The sequence below is a fragment of the Abrus precatorius genome, unplaced genomic scaffold (assembly GCF_003935025.1).
Source record: "Abrus precatorius isolate BTA unplaced genomic scaffold, Abrus_2018 Scaffold2, whole genome shotgun sequence".
NCBI classification, from domain to species: Eukaryota; Viridiplantae; Streptophyta; class Magnoliopsida; order Fabales; family Fabaceae; genus Abrus; species Abrus precatorius.
In genome coordinates this window covers 18,003,765-18,017,698 of record NW_020874362.1, presented here as the reverse complement: position 1 = coordinate 18,017,698, position 13,934 = coordinate 18,003,765, and the positions used below count along the sequence as shown (strand labels likewise).

The following is a 13,934-nucleotide window of genomic DNA, read 5'->3' as shown; positions in this document are numbered from 1 at the left end:
CAAATGGAATGCAACGTTACAAGGTGGAAAAGTACAATTCAGTCTATGATTTATTTATTTTCATGAGCAAACATCAATATGGCATCAGAGACATGATTGGAAAGAAGAGTTTGCATGGCCTTTTTCTAATAAAAGGCATGCATGTCTCTTGCCACAATTTGAGTTAACCAAAGACATTGGGACCTAGGGAGTGAAAGGAAAAATAATGTAAAGGTAGATTTAAGAAGAAAAGGATTTTTAAGTGTTAGGGAAAAAGAAATATACAAAGTCCTTATGTGAACAAAATTTGACTTTTAAAATTTTTTGCTAGGCCTAGGCATACAATTAGAGAAAAATAAATGTTTAAAATACGTTGTGAATTTTCATTTCCATAAAATATTAATTTAAATTAATTAGTAAATCAATCACAAACACATAAGGGAGAGAAATAAAGCATACCAAAAAAAATTTCAACCATAAAATTTTTCAAACATAAAAAAAAATACAGGAATGAAAATTTGGTGTGTTACATGCTATAAAGTAGATTAAAATTTTTGAATTGTTTATCACTGCAGGTCAAAAAAATGTTTATTATTTCAATCTCTAAATGACAAAATTATCTTTAAAAAAAGATTTATAATATATCTTTATCTTTAAATTAATTGTTAAAATAAAATTAAACAGTCAAAATATTTATCGTTAATTAATCCATTAAGTCAGTTGCTAAAGAAAAATTAATTTGATAAAAAATTATTAAATTTAGTCTTTAAATTATGCATTATAGTAATCGAATATTTTGGTCTCTAAACACGTCACTAAATAATAAATATTTATTAATATTTTTCTCCCATTAAACACATTTAATTATTAACCTCATTTATCAAAACAAATCACTTACAGTGTATGATCATAAAAATTTTCTTAACATGTAATTAATAAATTTTAACATGTTATAATTTTAAAATTACGGTAAAATCATGTTCCTGGTCAACTTTTAAAGTGTAATAACTTTTGTATATTATATATTATTTAGATAGTATTCTTTATAGATGTAAGAGAGAATTTTATTTTATTTTATTTTTTCATTTTCCTGACAATAATAATAATAATAATCCACTGGTGGCGCGTGGTCTTTCGAATAGCCAAATGGAAAGAAAAGAGAGAAACATGAAAGATATAATTGGAGAAAGGTTCAAATCTCTTAGAAACCAATAAGAGTCGCTTTGGTACTATTTCTTATGGAACCTCCAAACTGAAGCCATTATCACGTTCGACGTTGAACACTTAGACTTGTCGCCGCTTTGGACCTGTAATATGTTACCACATCAACACATTTAATGCCTCTTCAACAACCGATGCAAAACGTTTCAAACCGTTATATCCATTTAAATCAATTTCAAATTCAATAAACCAGAAACTGAAAAGTTCAATTTCTTTTATGTAATTCAATTCCCCTTTCAGTTTCTACTTTTAAAACTGAATCAAACCTTTTAACTCTAAGCATACAAATTTATATTATTTCAATTTTTAAATTTTATAAAATATAAAATTTATAAATCCAACTGTTAAGTCATTTTATATTATTTTTGTAATCATATATATTAAACTTCATATAATCTAAATATTATCAATATGTTATTTAAATTTTAATTTTTTTATACTTTAAAAATATATTATTGTTGAAATAAAATAATATAAAAAACTTTTAAAATAATTTTAGATTGATTAATCTCTCATTTTATAAAAAAAATATTGAATGTTATAAATATGATTAATATTTTATTTTATAAAAAATTTATTAAATATTATAAATTTTCAAGTTTAATACTTAAAATACTTTTGATCAATATGATATAATAGAAAAACGATAAGATAGAAAGATAGATAAAGACACGGTAAGATAAGAAAAGGATAGGTTATTATCTTATTATGATATACGTTAAAATAATAATTTTAAAATAAATAAAATAATAGAATCAATTATAAATTATATTTAAATAAAAATTATTACTTTATAAAAAATAAATTTTATTTTTTAATATATATACTAAGATTAAAAAATATTTTCACAAACATATAATATTAAATTAAAATAAATTTTTAAAATAATTTTCTTTAAATATGTTCATATAATTTTTTTATAAAAATATTAGAATTAATTTTGAAAATATTTTATAAAATATTAAAGAAAATATAAAATATGAGTAAGAATTTAATTAAAAAAATGTCATCATATTCATCCTCTTTGCACTAAACAGGCTCTTTGTATTAATGACTTTTGACTCATTTAGAATATATTTATATTTTTAAAAAATTAAAACTATTTGAACTTGTAATAAAAATTTAAATTTTTAATTTATAATAATATTTAATAGGGTTAATATTTTCATTTTTATTTTATATTTAACCTCTTATTTAATAAATATTATCACTTAAATAAAAAATTAGTTGCTAAAAATTTATATATTAACATGAAAATCAATTAATTAAATTTTATGTGCTTATTATAAAATATTATCTCATAAAAATTTATAAAATGAAGAAAAATTAAAATCATAGATCCGATTCAAAATTTAAAATCGGTTTAATTTGCTTTAGTTTAATTTTATATTGTTATTGAACCGATCTAAATCAAATTGAATATTTAATTTCAGTTCAAATTAATGAACTTCTTTTTAAAATGTTTTACTCAAAACTGATATAAATCGAACTGCGCACATATGCGCACATAGACTATATTAATATTAATATATAAATCAGTATATTTAAATAATGTTTATAAAATACTGTTAAAATAATATCATAGAAATATAAATAATAATTCAATTATATTTAAAAAGTAAAATAAAGGAAATAAATAATAATTGCGTTTTTTTATTTTTTTTGAAAAATATATAATAACTTACCTTAATTATAAAATATTAATATTTAAAATTAAAATAATTGAAACCCGTAATTGGCGCGGGTATTAAGTCTAGTCTAGCATTACTTAAATCCCAACTGTAGAGCGTTCTCCTCGCACACTTGAAGAATCTACACCGAGCTTGAACTCACAGTCACTAACATTTGGATCATATTAAAGCAAACTCATTTCATTTATTTTAATGCTGTTTTCAATTTTATCATGTCTTTGCAAGGTATGAATTGTCCAACGAAATTGGAAACCAATGTCCTTTATAAAATCAAACAATGAATTCATAAATAGTTTTAATATTTTAATTATTTTGAAATTGATCCCATGAGTAAAAAGTGAAATTAGAGACAGATAATGAAAATTATTTTAGTATAATTTAAAACTTGCTCCGAAATTTTCCTTCCAAAATAAATTAAAATTGAATCTTACCTTATTCTTGACCTTTTCGCTCTTTGTCATTTTCAAATCATCAGCATGACTTTCTAGATACCCCTTTAGCTGCTGGTCGTTCATACTTTCTATCATATCAACCTATGTACATCAAACGATTAACTATAATTGAGAGTCTAAATTAATGAAAAAATTGATTATATGGTAAATAGATAGATAAATATGTACCCATATCTTAAGGTCTTGAATATCCTTGCTTAAGACCTCTTCTTCCTTCTCTGCAATTTCTTTCTTCTCTTGCCATGGCATTGGTACCACGTTTGCTTCATCTTCTGCTCTCTTCTTGCTTTTTCTTCCTCCAACTGTGTTCATTGGTGTGCAAGAAAATAATTGTAGCAGAAGGGAAAATGTCATCATAGAATGTATTTAAAGAATAATTAAACTTACAATTGAAAGAACGCAAATATTTCTTGGCTTTATGCCAATTATAATTATTGACTGATACTGACAAATGCAATGGCTATTAATGCCTTAACACTAATCTAATTAGTCTAATCCATTTGACTATGACATGGTTATTATAATATTCATTAAACCTCACGCCAAGTTCTATGCAGGGAACATTTAAAAATATTCTTTTTCCCTAAAATAGATTCTCTTTGGTGACATTATTATTGAAAATATCTTGACCATTAAAATAATTATTTTTATTTGTTTAAATGTCTATTTTTTTTTTAATAATCAAAGGCAAGATTTTAACACTTCACCGTCACCATGTCAAGCTTTTATTACAATTGAGAGGATCTAATCCCCTTTCCATGACTAGCTGTTTAATTCGCATTCGTGTGGGTGCGATATATATGCTTTCATGCCATTTTGCAAACCAGAGAAAGATACAATTAAGTATAAAATGTATAGTGAATCAACATGATAGTTTCTTCGATAATTTAATATCAATAATTTCAATAAATTTAAATATTAAATTATTTTTTATAAATATATGTTTAATTAATGTGTAAAAACTCAAAAAAAGTTACTTGTCTATATATACAAGCTCTTGTGTTAAAAAAATTCAAATTAGTCACTAAGAAAGGAATTACTTAAAAGTTCGATTTCTTACCGTGCATTAAATGTATTCTTTTCTGTTTATGACATTAATTATTTAAAGCTATTTAATAGAATATTAATGTATTATCATATATTTCTAACACATAGATAAAATTATATAAAAGAGCTTATTTTGGGTATGTTTAGTAAAATTAATGAATAATTTAACTAAAACTTAAAAAATGAAAAAGTAATTGATTAAATTGATAGTATTTGATAAAATTAAGTGATAAATATAAAATGAAAGATAAGGACATTATATTAATTTTTACTCAAGAGTTTTAAAATTTGGTAATTATATATTTTTAAATAATTATAAATTTTTAATTTTATTGTCATTTTAAAATTATTTTTATTAAATAAAGTATGATCATATCAATTAATTTATATTATAATTTTGATGATTTTATATTTAAAAATAAGATTTAATTTTTAATATTTTAATAAAGTTTAATGACAAAAGTTGTTTAGAAAAATTGTACGTGAAACAGAAAAATATAGTAAAATTTTAAAAATTGAATGGACAAAAGGAGAAATTATAAAAATGTAATAATAATTTATATTAAAATAAAAAAAATCACTTTCAGCTAATAGCTAAAATATAATGTTTTAAAAAAGTAATTGTTAAGGCAGTTTAAAAGAATAGTATCCACCTATTATTTTTGTTAAATACATTTTCAAGCTAAAATAATTTTTTAGCTAGTTAAAATGTCCCAAACACACTCCTTCTGTCACAAATTTACTTATATAAATATTTACAAAATAAAGTAACCCTCGTATATGTTAAAAATACTTATATATGATATTGTATCTATGTAACGTGCGTGTATATTTTTATATTATAATAGTAATTATTTAATAAAAGGTTACATTTATTTACCTTTGTAAATGAATTGATATATAAATCATGTTCTAAATTTATGTTAATTAATAAATAATAAAAATCATAACAATGAATTAATTGCAGACAGTAACAAAATTAAAAGTAATATAAGTTTACGTAAAACATTATAAAATAAGTATGATAAAATATTTTGTAAAGATAATAATAAAAATAATAAAATAATATTTTATCATGATTTTAATAATTTTTATATAATTATAATTTTATAATATTACGACAATATTATAGTAATATTTATTATCAGGATACGCGGAAAAATTACAGTGGATGTTCTCATTTTAATATATAAAATATGTAAGAAAAATCAATTGAATTGTTGTAATCATTGTGTGTCAACTATTATTATTTTGACATTAGAACTAATTAAGCTAAGGATGTGTTATTATAATCAAATATTTTAAGGAAAATAAGACTTGCACATGTGATGGATATTGTAACTCTACCAACAAATAACTCTAATTTACTTTTTTTTTTTTTTAAAATCTTTCATCTCACTTTCAAATCTTTTTACTCACCTTCATTCCTCAAAGATCAAAACCTTGGTAGAACGCTTCTTTTGTTCCATGAAGAACTAATCTTTGTGAGACAGTTCCACCACTAATAAAAATATACATTTTCAAAAGGACAATAGTTTCTTATTACAAGAAAACTTGATGGGAAAGAATATGTTTAGACTTCTAGGATGGATCAATTTTCTCTCACTATTATTGATCAAGAGTAATATATTGATTTAAAAATTTAAATTTTTGTTAATTATTATAGTTGATGAATTCATATTTTGTTAATATTTTACTTATCTTTTTAATATATTTTTAATAGAAAAATAGAGTTAGAAAATGTAAATATCATAAAAAGTTTAATTATGTCATTAATTCTAATTTTCTTAATTTAGTTTAATCTACATGAATTTTATAATTATCTTTTGTAATTTTGTTAAGTAGAATAATTGTGCAGGAATTTTTGGACAATAATCTATGAGATTTGAGTTTGAGAAAAAATTAGGTAAAAGTACTTATGTAATGCCCCAAATTTTGTAATATTAATTATTAATAATTATATAAATCTAAATGTATATATGTGTGTATTTTTATATATATGTTGTGAATATGTATGTATATATATATATATGTGTGTATGCATGACTGGTTGGGCTGAAATGTACTAAGTGCCTAAGTATAGGGCGAGATACTGGGCTGTTCTCGCTGTAGTGAGAGAGCCCTAGGAAGAAGGACTGAAACTGTCACCTTCTCGTTGTAGCGAGAAAGCGACAGTTTGGGTGCATTCTGAGAGCATTCTCGCTGTAGCAAGATTCTGCAGAAACCAGAGTGCAGTTTTCTCTGATTTTTCACTAGGCGTGCAGCGAGAATATCTTGTTGTAGCGAGAGTGTCGCGATCAAAAAGGAATTTAAAGGGGGTTAGGATTTGGGGAGAGTTATTTCTCCTTCTCCCTTCGATCCTCTCATGCCCAAAGCCCTTTTTCACCGATTAAATTGCCTCTAAAGTCATTCGGGAGCTTGATTGAAGGTTGAATCCGTGTTGGGAACGCTTGGAGGTAAGTTTTAATGGTTAGGGTTTCAATTTTTCATCCCCTTTCTCTGTTTTCGTGTTTTCCCTGGGTTCTCATGTAGTTTATCCATGTATTTAGGATGAAATCTGTTAGGGGGAGCATTCCTTAGTGGATTTAGCGTGTGGGACGTCAATCCAAGATAAGGGAGGACTCTATCCTACTCTTTTGTGCAATAAATTGTTGTTATTTTGCTTAATATTGTGTTGCAGCTAAGTTAGGGGGTAGGAAATTGCTGAGAAATGTAATGTGGGCCATGTGCCATGATATGTGAACATTATGTGTGTTGACCTAAACATGATGGATGTGGATTGTATGTAAATGTTGCATGATAGATGAATATTGGCTATGTGTCGTGTGATGTGAAATGAATATGGACCTAGTGCCGTGTATTTGAATGTAATGTGGGCCGTGTGTGAGCAAGATCATTGCATGCGTGAATGGAATATATGTGTGAATGGGCGTATTAGTGCCGTTGTGAAGTGCTGTGAATGGTTCAGGGATACATTGGGGTGCAGAAGATGAGGACGGTAGGAATACCTTAGGGAGGAGAGAGTGGTGGTGACACCGACTGCGGAACGGGTGCACCACAGGCGACACACTCTCTTCCTGACTAGACTCTGACCACTATCCTTGTTGAGCGACCCGTGACTGCCCACGTGGTATCCGTGAAGCGGGGGTAACCGACGATCATTCATTGTGTAAATATGTAATCACAGTACTATAGTGAGGTGGCTGGTATGCGTATGAATGAATTTGTGTTTTGTACTTATGGATATGAATTGCTGCTTGTGGTTGTATTTGTTGAATGTATTGGGAAGGTTCTAGAGGCGAGACTCTATGTTGATTGTGTGTTTTTGGTACTGTAGAGTACTCACCCTTACATTCATTTTTCAGATAATCAAGACGATCAGCACTGGGCTCAGTGAATGGGTGGATGGAACTGCTATAAGACTAAGAATATTACTTTGGAAAACTGTTGTATTAGAATAGGTCCTGTAGCAACTGTTGATATAATTTATAAACCCTTCCTTTATTTGAAATGGTTGATGAAACTTGAATTAAAATAGAAATTTTATTATTTCAAAAATTTGTGAAATTTCTTATTTATTGAAAAATTAAATTTAAGGCGTTACAACTTACTTTCAACGCTTGAAGTAATCACTCCACTAAACTTCCTCCAAGGGTCAAGTGAAAATAATCACTTCCAACATTGAAACTAACCACCTCAAAACCATTTCTAAGAGGTAAGTTTGCGCGTATTTACTCTCATCATTGATAGTAGACACTACAGAGAGCATTTCAGAGAGGCGAGACTGCAAGTAATTACTTTTACCATCCATAGTGATTACACGCAAGCCTATCTGGCTAACAAAGTTGAGTGTGTTTACCCTCAACAGTCATAATAGTTACGCGCGCTGTGTGTAATTACTTTCTCTAGTGAAAATAATCACTCCAAAGATGAAGTAGTGCATGGACCTACGCGTAATCACTTTCATTAGTCATAGTGATTCTCCAAGAAGAGTTGCCCTTACTATAAATAGATTTTCACTTATAAGATAGGGATCTTTTTGCCATTTTATTGTACTTTTATTCTTACACACTTTTCAGAGGATTAGGTCACAACTCTGGGTGGCTACCAAGAGTTCATTTTTAGGGTTCTTATTTCTTCTTCCTTTCATTTACTTTAATTTTTCTGGTTTTTGGTAAACATTATTCAATTACAATGTTGAACCCCATCTATATGGAAGCTAGTTTTTGCTTATTAATTCTTAATAAGTTCATAATGGTTCTTGAAATCTTAATTTGATTGTTAATACGAATTTTCTTCCCGTTGAATTTCATTTCCTTAATTTCTTGAGAATTGAATTAAGAATTGAATCAAGATTATTGCTTAATCAATATAAATCCCTTTCTTAACAAGAGTATTAAAACTCAGTTTGCTTAATTGTGGGTTGAGTCTTAAGTTTGCTTAATTCTAAGGACCAAAAATTAGAGCTCGTGTGATTTGCTTAATCTTGCATGAGAGTTTAGGGTTAATGGACGCTTGTTCTAATTAACTAAATTCTAGGAAGGGATTAGTCACCAATTCTTGGTGGATTTATGATTGAACCAGTATGGATGAGCTAGGGATTAATATATTTTTTTAATTGATTTTCTAAACTTAAATTTTTCACTTGAATGTTTGATAACCTAAAAGCAACAAAACCCTCCTATTTTCGTTTTTTGAACTTGATGCACATTTCATGTTTGATATTTGATCTCTTACCCAATGTTCACAATAGGACGACATAGGTTAACTCCACCTAATATTACACTAATTTTAATTATATTTTGATAGTAGTGACAATCCTTTCATCAGTAATCAAGATGGATACACTGTTCTTTGCTATGACCGAGTTTAACTAATACTTTATTTACATGAAAAAAAAGGACTTTCAATTACAATTAGGGCTGCTGTATTAGACTCTTTATATGTTCATTATGATCATGTTGTTATTAGGAACAATGTTCACTACTCTCCATGAGTAAGAGGAAAAAATTGTGAAAGTGCATGTTAAGCTAGAGCTTCAAAGACCCTAAAAATTTTGGAGAAATGTTTGTTTCCTCTTTCTATATAAGGAAAAATTCAGCAAAATCCATGAGTAAGAGGAAAGGAAGATCACAATTTTGAAGAGGATAAGAAAGGATGAGAAAATCAAACTTAGGAGAAAGGGTTTGTACTCTTCAATGGTGGAAATAAACTCCAACAATCAACATTTATCGATTCTTGGGGCTTCCCTTGGTACTTGGTGGAGGAAAAATGAAATAAGGCTTGGAAAGAGTTCACAACAATTTTAAGGAACATAAACAATTTCATAATATTTTACTAGTTGTATAATTAATAAATTATATAAAATAGATAAATAAGTCAAAAAAATTATAAAAAATTTATTATACTAATATTATTTTTGACTTAAAACATTTTTTTTTATGAACTATCTAGTAATTAAACCAAATTTTAGCATAAAATATTACAAAAATAACATGTATAGTTAAAACTAACTTTTTTAGTTACAAAAATAGATTTGAAAATAAAATCCTAAAAGTTAACCTACCAAATTTGTCAAAATAAACATACTCAAAATTATTTAACTTTTTAAAAATAATTAAATCAAAATTATTGAAGAATATTTTATGATTTTGAATAAAATATGGGTGTTAGATGCACCACCATCAATGCAACTTTGAGCCACTATAAACAAATCATTGTGTATTTATGATACAGATGAGGAGAAAGAAGACGGACGAGAGGAAAAAATAAAATAAAATAAACAAACAAAATTAATTTATTCAATAAATTACTATTTTTTTGTTGCACCTCTTTTCCAATTTTCCTTATTTTCTCTCTTGATTTCTCTTGAGGAATTACTATTGTCCCATTTCTAATGATAATAACATTACACTACTTATACTATTTTTTTGGATTTACTACTGTATCTCTAAGAAAAGTATCATAAGAAAAGTATCATTTACCTTTTCAATTTGTTGCTTAGCAAGTTGTCCAATTTGGTTCTCATGGTTTTTAATAGAAGCTTGACTAGCTTGCATGAATTAAGCAAGAGTATTCTCCAAAGTTTATATTCTATTGGAAGTTGGAGGTGGTGGAGTTGTTGGGTTTTAAACATGAGCACTCTTTCTCCACAAAAGATTTGGATGGTTCCTTAAGTTCGGATTATAGGCATTTGAGATGGATTGATAATTTTGCTTTGGTCCTTGACCAATGTAGTGAAGTTGCTCTTTTGTATAAGCTCCCATTAAAGTAGGATCACAACACCCATTTTCATGATTTCTTCTACAAAAATCACCTTTTGAAGGTTGTGATTATGTCCAACATAATTGTATAGCTTCACATTTCTTAGACATGTCGTCCAATTATTTTTTTTATTGTAAGTCTACTTTGAGTAAGCAAAGTATCTTGTGTGTCAAGGTGCATAACTCTTCTTTTTCCCATATTTCTATCACTTCAAACATGATATTCATTTTAAGCATCATTTCAATCAATTCCATTACTTCTTTAGCTATCTTTGCATTAAGTGAACCTCTTGCCAAAGCATCTATAATAAGCCAGTGGATGGCTTGATTTCAGTATAGAAAATGCAGACTTGTTGTATTTCAAGGAACTCGTGATGTGGACATTTTCTTAGTAGCACTTTAAATCTCTCCCAAGCTTCATATAAGGATTCTCTTTCCTTTGTGTAAAGCAAGAAATTTCTCTTCACATCTTATTGTATTCGGAAGAAAGAAAGTATTTTGTGAGAAATTGTGAAATTAAATCTTCCCAAATAGTGATGCTCCCTCTTGGTAGAGTTTGAAGCCAACACTTAGCAAGATCCCTTAAATAAAAAAAGGGAATAACCTCAAGCTTATTGCCTCCTCAAAAATATTGTTCATCTTGATTATATCACAAAGTTGTAGAAATTTTGAGATATGTAAATTTGGGTCCTCAACATCACTTCCACGTAACTGGTCATGTTGCACTAAATGAAGAAGAGTGAGTTTAATTTCAAAATTATTGGAAGCAATTGGTAATCTTAAAATACTTGAACTTCACCCATCCGATGTTGGTGTGACATAGTCTGCCAATGTGACTCTATCATTTGTTCAGTCATATTTACTTTTTAATGCAAAATTTCTTTTTGTATAGCTTCACCTCTTCCATGAGCTCTTTCTCTAGCTTTTCTTTCTTTTGCTTCCTTTCTATTTCTTTTTATTGTTTTCTCAATTTCTAGATCAAAATTGAACTCCAAAATGATTTTACCTCACATACATAATAATAAACCAAAGATAAGTTTTAACACAAATAGAAAAAAAAACCCCAAAGAATATTAAAGAAAAACAAAATCAAAACAAAATCTAACAAAATTAACAACAACCAAATTAGTAGTTTTTTTTCTGTATTTTTAATATTGATTTAATAACCTTCCAGTAATAGTACCAAAAACTTGTTGGATTTAAATCACGGCAAATGTGCAAATGTATTGATTATTTTTATAGTATGGATAAGTTGAATATCATTCCCAAGAGGCTTGCAACTCAATTATTAATTTTACAATTTCTCTACTATTTGACTAATAATTTAAATGAAATGATCATTTTTTTCTAAAGCAAGTACGAAACCTATTATAAATTCTAGTATAAAATTTAAATTGAGATAACAAGATTTTTTTATGTTTACAATTATCAAACACAATACTTATGATGAAAAATCAATATATCATAAATGTTATAGAATAAGTTCATTAAATCTTTATCTAAGTAACCTAACTCTTTATAAGACGTCCCTATTTTCAATAAGTATTTCTCAATATCATCCTATTTCTTGTGGTGAATAAGGAATAAATTAAAGCATTTAATAACTACTCAATTTCAAATGTATACACATCAACATGCTTATTATATTTATGTCCTCAAGCACAATATTTAGAGTATATAATATAATATTACATACCGTATAGATTATTTTCAAAATTATTTAACTATAGAACATTACAAGGAAGGTTAACAGTCTAGGATAGTATACTACACATAATATATAAATAGACTAAACTCCTCCTCTCCTCTTGACTCCTTCCTTATTCATCAAATCCCCCTGGAGGAGGGTCGAGATCAATGCCAAGGTATGTAGTCGTATGGCAGAGAGGAAAAGGGACCTCCACTCTAGCTTCTCCTTGTATAATAGTAGGACTAATATAGGGATTATTAATAGTAGATATAGTTAAGATAATAAAGCCTTGAAATATGATAGTCTGGTTGGAGTTTGAGTCATTGAAACTCCACTCTCCAGTCCTCATACTAAAGGTCATAGTACGCGCAGGAATAATTGGCGCACCTTCATTCATTCTGCATCCATATACATTTTGGACACATCATAGAAAAAGATAGGGGTGGGTACAAATATTCATAAACAACCTAATAGGCAATACTCATGTTTAAATGAACAAAACAACGTTCAAGCATCAAACAATAATCATTCAGTATCTTTTATTTGTAAGTCTTCCATGGAGTAATTAATTAATATCCAACATTTTAATTTCAGGTTAAGATTGAGAGTTGTGTCTGCAATCCAGCTAGTGTCATAGGTATATCTTCCTCCTTTCTGGAGACAGAACATAAGTGCACAATTCTCACTTTATGATCACTACCAACAGCCCACACTCAAACCAATCTTGGTATGCTCTAGTGTCTGTCAAGATAGGTTAGCAAAGTTTCCACTGCCTATGACAGAAGTTAGCTAGACTTGGTCCCCTGTAAATCTTGGGCACTCTCCTATTCCCTATGGTAAATACCAACACTATTTGCTCCTCGCCTGTACCGTGGCGTATTCAACCTCTTTCATAATCATAAACACAAATAATATCATAGCCATTGATTGTCCAACAGGCACATTATAACATTTCTATTTCAAGAGAACAATCAATTACATGGACATGGTTAACAATCAAAATTTTTCAGATTTCATGAACTAACTTGTAAAATTTATAATTAATTCGATACAAGTCCAAACATCATGAAATCACAAGGGTTTTTTTTCCTTTAAATGTATACTATAATATAAAATTACAGCCAAAATACAAAAGCTTTCAAAGAATCAATCAAGTCTCAGCTTACCTCTGCTGTTTTCAGATCATTTCACTAAACAACTAGCATATTGTAAAATTCATAATAAATTCAATTCTCATCCAAAACACATGAGACCAGTAAGATTATTCTCATTAATATGTCTATGTTCATGTAAAAATAATTCCAAAATAAAACTATTCCCAGACATCAATTCGTGCTTTAATTTCTCATACATGTCACAGAATAACACAATTTAACAACAACCTATTGGAAAAATCATAAGTTATTCAATTCACCACCAAAATTCATGAAACAAATGGCATTCTTTCACTTTGGTCATCCAGTTTCATCAAAAAATATAATTAAAAATTTATATCTTCCATATTCTAGAATAAGTCCTAAACATTCTCTATCACTCACAGTAACACACTTCTCAGAATCAGTTAATTTAGAAAAGTCATAACTATTTTATT

At 27.6% G+C, this 13,934-nt stretch overlaps 1 non-coding gene across 1 annotated transcript; it reads left to right on the top strand.

Annotated features, from left to right (window-relative positions):
- The first annotated feature begins 11,019 nt into the window (after positions 1 to 11,019).
- Positions 11,020 to 11,124, top strand: LOC113860495. The gene has a single exon (XR_003503946.1). It is a non-coding gene; the product is annotated as a small nucleolar RNA R71 (small nucleolar RNA).
- The last annotated feature ends 2,810 nt before the right edge of the window (positions 11,125 to 13,934 follow it).